The following is a 9,579-nucleotide window of genomic DNA, read 5'->3' as shown; positions in this document are numbered from 1 at the left end:
TTTTACATCAGCAGTTGTCACAAAGTGCTTTTACAGTAATCCGGCATAGAACTCAAAGAGCAAGCAGAAATGGAAGCAGAAGCACAGTAGCCAGGAAAAACTCCCTAGAGGCCTAGAGAGGAAAACCTAGAGAGGAACAAAGCTAAGAACGTAAGGTCCATCCTCTTCTAGCTGTAACAGGCAATCTGCTACAACCTTGCTTTTCGCAGGACCATTAACTTTCTTGGACAAGTTATAGGCTACTGAGGGCATAGCTGTGGGAAGTAGGGGTACTGAGGGTGCTGCAGCACCCCCTGAAAAAAAAAAACATTTTTCAGAAATGTAGTGCACTGTGCCTTTACGAGTCCTGTACTAGCTGACCAATATGGCCGTCTGTAGGCCATTTTATTTTGTTTGTATCGCACAATTAAATGATACATTCAGAAACTTTTGCATTCACAATTGTGCATCACTGATTCTTTCTTTACGAAATGATAACTTGGATTCCTTGAAAATGGACTTTGGCTGCATTTTATGTTATCAAAGTGAATTCAGCACACTATGGCACTGCTAGATGGGAGTATTGACAACAGGCTTGTTGGGTAGGTAGGCTATAGTAGGAGGTCCTTCATGGTTTCATCCCAAATGTGCTCCAGTTCGCAGTAGCCATTTTAGTAGCCCCTTATCCATAAGATAAAAAGTGTGATGAGATAAGACGTATGATGACAGTCCCAAAGTCGGAGGTTTACATGCACCTTAGCCAAATACATTTAAACTCAGTTTTTCACAATTCCTGACATTTAATCCTAGTAAAAATTCCCTGTCTTAGGTCAGTTAGGATCACCACTTTATTTTAAGAATGTGAAATGTTAGAATAATAGTAGAGAGAATGATTTATTTAAGCTTTTATTTATTTAATCACAATCCCAGTGGGTCAGAAGTTTACATACACTCAATAAGTATTTGGTAGCATTGCCTTTAAATTGTTTAACTTGGGTCAAATGTGTCGGGTAGCCTTCCACAAGCTTCCCACAATAAGTTGGGAGAATTTTGGCCCATTCCTCCTGACAGAGCTGGTGTAACTGAGTCAGGTTTGTAGGCCTCCTTGCTCACACACGCTTTTTCAGTTCTGCCCACACATTGTCTATAGTATTGAGGTCAGGGCTTTGTGATGGCCACTCCAATACCTTGACTTTGTTGTCCTTAAGCCATTTTGTCACAACTTTGGAAGTATGCTTGGGGTCATTGTCCATTTGGAAGACCCATTTGCGACAAAGCTTGAACTTCCTGACTGATGTCTTGAGATGTTGCTTCAATATATACACATACTTTTCCTTCCTCATGATGCCATCTATTTTGTGAAGTGCACCAGTCCCTCCTGAAGCAAAGCACCCCCACAGCATGATGCTGCCACCCCATGCTTCACGGTTGGGATGGTGTTCTTCGGCTTGCAACCCCTTCTACCTTTTTCCTCCAAACATAACAATGGTCATTATGGCCAAACAGTTCTATTTTTGTTTCATCAGACCAGAGGACATTTCTCTAAAAAGTACGATCTTTGTCCCCATGTGCAGTTGCAAACCGTGGTCTGGCTTTTTTATGGCGATTTTGGAGCAGTGGCTTCTTCCTTACTGAGCGGCCTTTCAGGTTATGTCGATATAGGACTCGTTTTACTGTGGATATAGATAATTTTGTACCTGTTTCCTCCAGCATCTTCACAAGGTCCTTCGCTGTTGTTCTGGGATTGATTTGCACTTTTCACACCAAAGTACGTTAATCTCTCGGAGACAGAACGCGTCTCCTTCCTAAGCGGTATGACGGCTGCGTGGTCCCATGGTGTTTATACTTCCGTACTATTGTTTGTACAGATGAACGTGGTACCTTCAGGCATTTGGAAATTACTCCCAAGGATGAACCAGACGTGGAGGTCTACAATTTGTTTTCTGAGGTCTTGGCTGATTTCTTTTGATTTTCCAATGATGTCAAGCAAAGAGGCACTGAGTTTGAAGGTAGGCCTTGAAATACATCCACAGGTACACCTCCAATTGACTCAAATGATGTAAATTAGCCTATCAGAAGCTTCTAAAGCCATGACATAATTTTCTGGAATTTTCCAAGCTGTTTTAAAGGCACAGTCAACTTAGTGTATGTAAACTTCTGACCCACTGGAATTGTGATACAGTGAATTATAAGTGAAATAATCTGTCTGTAAACAATTGTTGGAAACATTACTTGTGTCATGCACCAAGTAGATGTCCTAAACAACTTGCCAAAACTATAGTTTGTTAACAAGAAATGTGTGGAGTGGTTGAAAAACAAGTTTTAATGACTCCAACCTAAGTGTATGTAAACTTCCGACTTCAACTGTACCTAAATCTCAAATGCACTGCCAAACTGAACAATTCTGTGCCAGGTAACAATGGGGCATTTTATAAAATTGTGCCTTCAAATCAAATTTATGAACTGAGATTAAATGAATCCCAATTAAACTGATCCCATCACAAACATCTAAGGATCAGTAGATGAATCCTCATTAAGGTCAATCTCATAAGGTTTGATCGTCATTGTGATCTAGATACAACAAAGGGACGGCTGCAATCCAATCAAATCCTAACACTGCACAGGCTATATAAGACGTGTAGGTGGAAAGGTCAACCAACAGTTAAGCGATGGAAAATGCAACTGGGCAACTAGTTTGAGAGGCTTGGGAAGAGGTTGTGCCACAATTTGACCTAGATGTGTGTGCCAAAAGGTCTTCAATTAATTCAAGATCTTCTTAATGTGCCCCTGAATGTCTTCTCTGTGGATTTACATGTATATTTATTATCAACATACTATTTGCTACATAATAATTAACGTATTTTAACATCCCATTAACATATAATGTTCTAATGTTAATCCATTTTATATTTTGTTGGCATTGTCCTATACTGACAGAATCAAGCAATAATTAAGGGTCGATTTATCCAATTTAGCTATACAGTACATTGGACACCTAAAATGTAGTCTACATGGGCTTTATCTTCAGTTGGGTGCAACGAAGTCAAATGCAAGCATTTTGGTATACTTTGGTCCAGCACAGGACAGCAGCAATATTTCCTGTTGCCACCAAAGTTTTCTGATCTATACTGATTCATTTGCATTGAGTTATGAGGGGCGGAGTTAATAACTCATGGATTCCTAGCATGTACAGTGGGGGAAAAAAGTATTTAGTCAGCCACCAATTGTGCAAGTTCTCCCACTTAAAAAGATGAGAGAGGCCTGTAATTTTCATCATAGGTACACGTCAACTATGACAGACAAATTGAGAGAAAAAATCCAGAAAATCACATTGTAGGATTTTTAATGAATTTTTTTGCAAATTATGGTATAAAATAAGTATTTGGTCACCTACAAACAAGCAAGATTTCTGGCTCTCACAGACCTGTAACTTCTTCTTTAAGAGGCTCCTCTGTCCTCCACTCGTTACCTGTATTAATGGCACCTGTTTGAACTTGTTATCAGTATAAAAGACACCTGTCCACAACCTCAAACAGTCACACTCTAAACTCCACTATGGCCAAGACCAAAGAGCTGTCAAAGGACACCAGAAACAAAATTGTAGACCTGCACAAGGCTGGGAAGACTGAATCTGCAATAGGTAAGCAGCTTGGTTTGAAGAAATCAACTGTGGGAGCAATTATTAGGAAATGGAAGACATACAAGACCACTGATAATCTCCCTCGATCTGGGGCTCCACGCAAGATCTCACCCTGTGGGGTCAAAATGATCACAAGAACGGTGAGCAAAAATCCCAGAACCACACGGGGGGACCTAGTGAATGACCTGCAGAGAGCTGGGACCAAAGTAACAAAGCCTACCATCAGTAACACACTACGCCGCCAGGGACTCAAATCCTGCAGTGCCAGACGTGTCCCCCTGCTTAAGCCAGTACATGTCCAGGCCCGTCTGAAGTTGGCTAGAGTGCATTTGGATGAACCAGAAGAGGATTGGGAGAATGTCATATCGTCAGATGAAACCAAAATAGAACTTTTTGGTAAAAACTCAACTCGTCGTGTTTGGAGGACAAAGAATGCTGAGTTGCATCCAAAGAACACCATACCTACTGTGAAGCATGGGGGTGGAAACATCATGCTTTGGGGCTGTTTTTCTGCAAAGGGACCAGGACGACTGATCCGTGTAAAGGAAAGAATGAATGGGGCCATGTATCGTGAGATTTTGAGTGAAAACCTCCTTCCATCAGCAAGGGCATTGAAGATGAAACGTGGCTGGGTCTTTCAGCATGACAATGATCCCAAACACACCGCCCGGGCAACGAAGGAGTGGCTTCATAAGAAGCATTTCAAGGTCCTGGAGTGGCCTAGCCAGTCTCCAGATCTCAACCCCATAGAAAATCTTTGGAGGGAGTTGAAAGTCTGTGTTGCCCAGCGACAGACCCAAAACATCACTGCTCTAGAGGAGATCTGCATGGAGGAATGGGCCAAAATACCAGAAACAGTGTGTGAAAACCTTGTGAAGACTTACAGAAAACGTTTGACCTGTGTCATTGCCAACAAAGGGTATATAACAAAGTATTGAGAAACTTTTGTTATTGACCAAATACTTATTTTCCACCATCATTTGCAAATAAATTCATAAAAAATCCTACAATGTGATTTTCTGGAGAATTTTTTTCTCTCATTTTGTCTGTCCTAGTTGACGTGTACCTATGATGAAAATTACAGGCCTCTCTCATCTTTTTAAGTGGGAGAACTTGCACAATTGGTGGCTGACTAAATACTTTTTTTCCCCACTGTATGGTCCTGGAGAGTCAGTGACTGATGATTTTCAGTCTTTCTGGGTATTAATATAGTGAGGTGAATTTATAATTTGGTTAAATTCCCCTTATACCCTTATTGTTATATCCCTTTCATGTTTGAGAATGTGAAACATATCTTTTACAGTAGTAGATTTGAATAACTGTTCCCATGGTTTCATTTACTTAGAAAGGAATTATTTCGGTAGGGTAACACTCAGAACCTTCGGTAATACCCACTCAGTAATTAGCTAGAAGTTAAACGTTTGACATGCTGAACAGGGCGTTGTGTCAAAACCATGTCTACTCTGACCCTCTAGATGCATTTAACAGGAGGCTCAACTATCTTTGGAAATGATACCATTATAGTACTGCCAATTCTAGTCCTCACATCTCCTTACTTGGAAAAGTGCCATTTGGAACGTGTCATTGAAGGTGTGAATGTAAATATACTGAACAAAAATATAAACGCAACATGTAAAGTGTTGGTCCCATGTTTCATAAGCTGAAATAAAAGATCTCAGAAATATTCCATACACACAAAAAGCTTATTTTCTCTAAAATTGTGTACAAATTTGTTTACATTAATGTTAGTGAACATTTCTCCTTTGCCATAATCTATACACCTGACAGGTGTGCCATATCAAGAAGCTGATTAAACAGAATTATCATTACACAGGTGTACCTTGTGCTGGGGATAATAAAAGGCCACTCTAAAATGTGCAGTTTTGTCACACAACACAATGCCACAGATGTCTCAAGTTTCGAGGGAGCGTGCAATTGGCATGCTGACTGCAGGAATGTCCACCAGAGCTGTGGCCAGATAATTTAATGTTCATTTCTCTACCATAAACTGCTTCCAACGTCGTTTTAGAGAATTTGGCAGTACGTCCAACTGGCCTCACAACTGCAGACCACATGTAACCACACCAGTCCAGGACCTCCGCATCTGGCTTCTTCACCTGTGGGATTGTCTGAGACCAGCCACCCGGACAGCTGATGAAATATAGGAGTATTTCTGTCTGTATTAAAGCCCTTTTGTGGGGAAAAACTCATTCTGATTGGCTGGGCCTGGCTCCCAAGTGGGTGGGCCTATGCCCTCCGATGGCTGTGCCCCTGCCCAGTCATGTGAAATCCATAGTTTAGAACCTAATTTATTTATTTCAATTGACTGAATTCTTATATGAACTGTAACTCAGTAAAATCGTTGAAATTGTCACCTGTTGCATTAATATTTATGTTCAGTATAGTTAAGTTGCACTACAGGTCAGACGGAATGGTTTTGGCCAGTAGCTAGTTCACCAACTGGAATGGAGGAGGAAATCACATTTCCTTTCCAAATTAGTGAGACAATTCTTGGAAATCACACCGAAGTCATCCAAGGTCAAAGTTATTTGTGGTACTGTTCATCTGATCTTTATAAAACATCTGATAAGGCAAATACTTTTCTGGCCAAGGTGTGGGTAAGGTTTTTCTTTAGTGTTAAATTCAATTGAATTCAAATTTCTGGAAACCCTTACTGCCAAAACATGGTATAGTTTCAACAAAGGAAAATAAATGTATGTTAAAATTTGATTGTCATAACATTGCAAATGGTTTTCATTGAAGGATTGCTATTTTATCTAATCTAGTTTATTAAACCATTACCTACCCCTTGTTGCAATACAAGTAATAACTTGGGTGCATTTCCACTGCTCATTATATAAGGAAATCTAGTTGCCACTGAAGAATTTAGCAGTACAATTTATTTTGGAATACAGCATTAAAATATAAATTAATGTTTCCTTTTGTTTAAAGCCCCTAAAAGCACAAATTGACATGGACACATTCAAACTGACCTAGTCTACTATACGTTTGCACAATCACAAACATTTTGCTACACCCGCAATAACATCTGCTAAATATGTGTATGTGAACAATAAAATTGGATTCGATCTCATGTAGATTATAGGAGTACAATAAAGATTGAACTTGATAAATGTTCCTCTATCTGTAGGCTTCCTCCAGTACGTGGCTTCTGCTAAACAAGTTCTACACATTCACATTAGGAGAAAAAAATATAACATGAACAAAGATACACCTGTGCAGTATTTGAAATAGGCGTGTTTAGTTGAATATGGCAAAATTAGAATTCCTCTAAGAAGCTGTATAAAATGATCTGTCAAAGCGAACTGTGGCAAAGACACCTAAAGTATAATACAAACAAGAGATCGAAGTCTGAACATTTCAGCCACAGGTATCTCATTATTTGCAAACAGCACAAAAGTGACAACTGACAACAATGTACAGTAGAGACCACAGTGGTCTTCGCATACTTTATGATCATTAAATACAATTTTGAAATATAATAGACCCTCTACTACTCATAATACCTGTACCTCATCATTCATAAAAAGAGACATGGTTCTCAATGTGACTCCCTGTTAACATAAACTCTATTAAAATGTATAACGTTTAAAATACAGTAAAAACTTGAAAAGCAAACCATGGATATAATCTCTGACGATAGATGACAGGACCATTCAACAGGCTACTCAAACGATTTCCAGGGAATTGGTTCTGATATTTGATTAGGGAAAGTAATACGTTGAAAAAGGATACAGTAGCTATCCAACCAAAATGGGGAAAGACAACACACTGGGCCGTATTCAGACTTGATTCTTATAACTCTCCAATTGACTTCCATTAATGATTTAGGAAAACGTTTTGAGTTGCGAAATTTTTTCTCAACTCTGAATTCGGCCTTTAACGCTAAGAAATAATTAAACCAACAAACAATACATTAAAAAAAAAAGATAAATGTTTACATATGAAAATGTTACATTCAAATATGCACATACAGTTGAAGTCGGAAGTTTACATACACCTTAGCCAAAAACATTTAAACTCAGTTTTTCAAAATTCCTGACATTGAATCCTACTAAAAATATTCCCTGTCTTAGGTCAGTTAGGATCACCACTTTATTTTAAGAATGTGAAATGTCAGAATAATAGTAGAGAGAATGATTTATTTCAGCTATTATTTCTTTCATCACATTCCCAGTGGGTCAGAAGTTTACATACACTCAATTAGTATTTGGTAGCATTGCCTTTAAATTGTTTAACTTGGGTCAAATGTTTCGGGTAGCCTTCCACAAGCTTCCCACATTTACATTTACATTTAAGTCATTTAGCAGACGCTCTTATCCAGAGCAACTTACAGTTAGTGAGTGATTACATTATTATTTTTCATACCCCCCGCGGGAATCGAACCCACAACCCTGGGTAAGTTGTGTGAATAAGTTGTGTGAATTTTGGCCCATTGCTCATGACAGAGCTGGTGTAACTGAGTCAGGTTTGTAGGCCTCCTTGCTCGCACACGCTTTTTCAGTTCTGCCCACACATTTTCTATAGGATGTAGGTCAGGGCTTTGTGATGGCCACTCCAATTCCTTGACTTGGTTGTCCTTAATCCATTTTGCCACAACTTTGGAAGTATGCTTGGGGTTATTGTCCATTTGGAAGACCCATTTGCGACCAAGCTTTAACTTCCTGACTGATGTCTTGAGATATTACTTCACTATATCCACATACAGTGGGGGGAAAAAGTATTTAGTCAGCCACCAATTGTGCAAGTTCTCCCACTTAAAAAGATGAGAGAGGCCTGTAATTTTCATCATAGGTACACGTCAACTATGACAGACAAATTGAGAGAAAAAAAATCCAAAAAAATCACATTGTAGGATTTTTAATGAATTTTTTTGCAAATTATGGTATAAAATAAGTATTTGGTCACCTACAAACAAGCAAGATTTCTGGCTCTCACAGACCTGTAACTTCTTCTTTAAGAGGCTCCTCTGTCCTCCACTCGTTACCTGTATTAATGGCACCTGTTTGAACTTGTTATCAGTATAAAAAGACACCTGTCCACAACCTCAAACAGTCACACTCTAAACTCCACTATGGCCAAGACCAAAGAGCTGTCAAAGGACACCAGAAACAAAATTGTAGACCTGCACCAGGCTGGGAAGACTGAATCTGCAATAGGTAAGCAGCTTGGTTTGAAGAAATCAACTGTGGGAGCAATTATTAGGAAATGGAAGACATACAAGACCACTGATAATCTCCCTCGATCTGGGGCTCCACGCAAGATCTCACCCCGTGGGGTCAAAATGATCACAAGAACGGTGAGCAAAAATCCCAGAACCACACAGGGGGACCTAGTGAATGACCTGCAGAGAGCTGGGACCAAAGTAACAAAGCCTACCATCAGTAACACACTACGCCGCCAGGGACTCAAATCCTGCAGTGCCAGACGTGTCCCCCTGCTTAAGCCAGTACATGTCCAGGCCCGTCTGAAGTTTACTAGAGTGCATTTGGATGAACCAGAAGAGGATTGGGAGAATGTCATATGGTCAGATGAAACCAAAATATAACTTTTTGGTAAAAACTCAACTCGTCGTGTTTGGAGGACAAAGAATGCTGAGTTGCATCCAAAGAACACCATGCCTACTGTGAAGCATGGGGGTGGAAACATCATGCTTTGGGGCTGTTTTTCTGCAAAGGGACCAGGACGACTGATCTGTGTAAAGGAAAGAATGAATGGGGCCATGTATCGTGAGATTTTGAGTGAAAACCTCCTTCCATCAGCAAGGGCATTGAAGATGAAACGTGGCTGGGTCTTTCAGCATGACAATGATCCCAAACACACCGCCCGGGCAACGAAGGAGTGGCTTCGTAAGAAGCATTTCAAGGTCCTGGAGTGGCCTAGCCAGTCTCCAGATCTCAACCCCATAGAAAATCTTTGGAGGGAGTTGAAAGTCTGTG

The sequence above is a fragment of the Coregonus lavaretus genome (genome assembly GCF_964263955.1).
Source record: "Coregonus lavaretus genome assembly, chromosome: 11".
Classification (NCBI taxonomy): Eukaryota; Metazoa; Chordata; class Actinopteri; order Salmoniformes; family Salmonidae; genus Coregonus; species Coregonus lavaretus.
The sequence above is the reverse complement of the archived record's forward strand: the minus strand, read 5'-3'. Positions refer to the sequence as shown.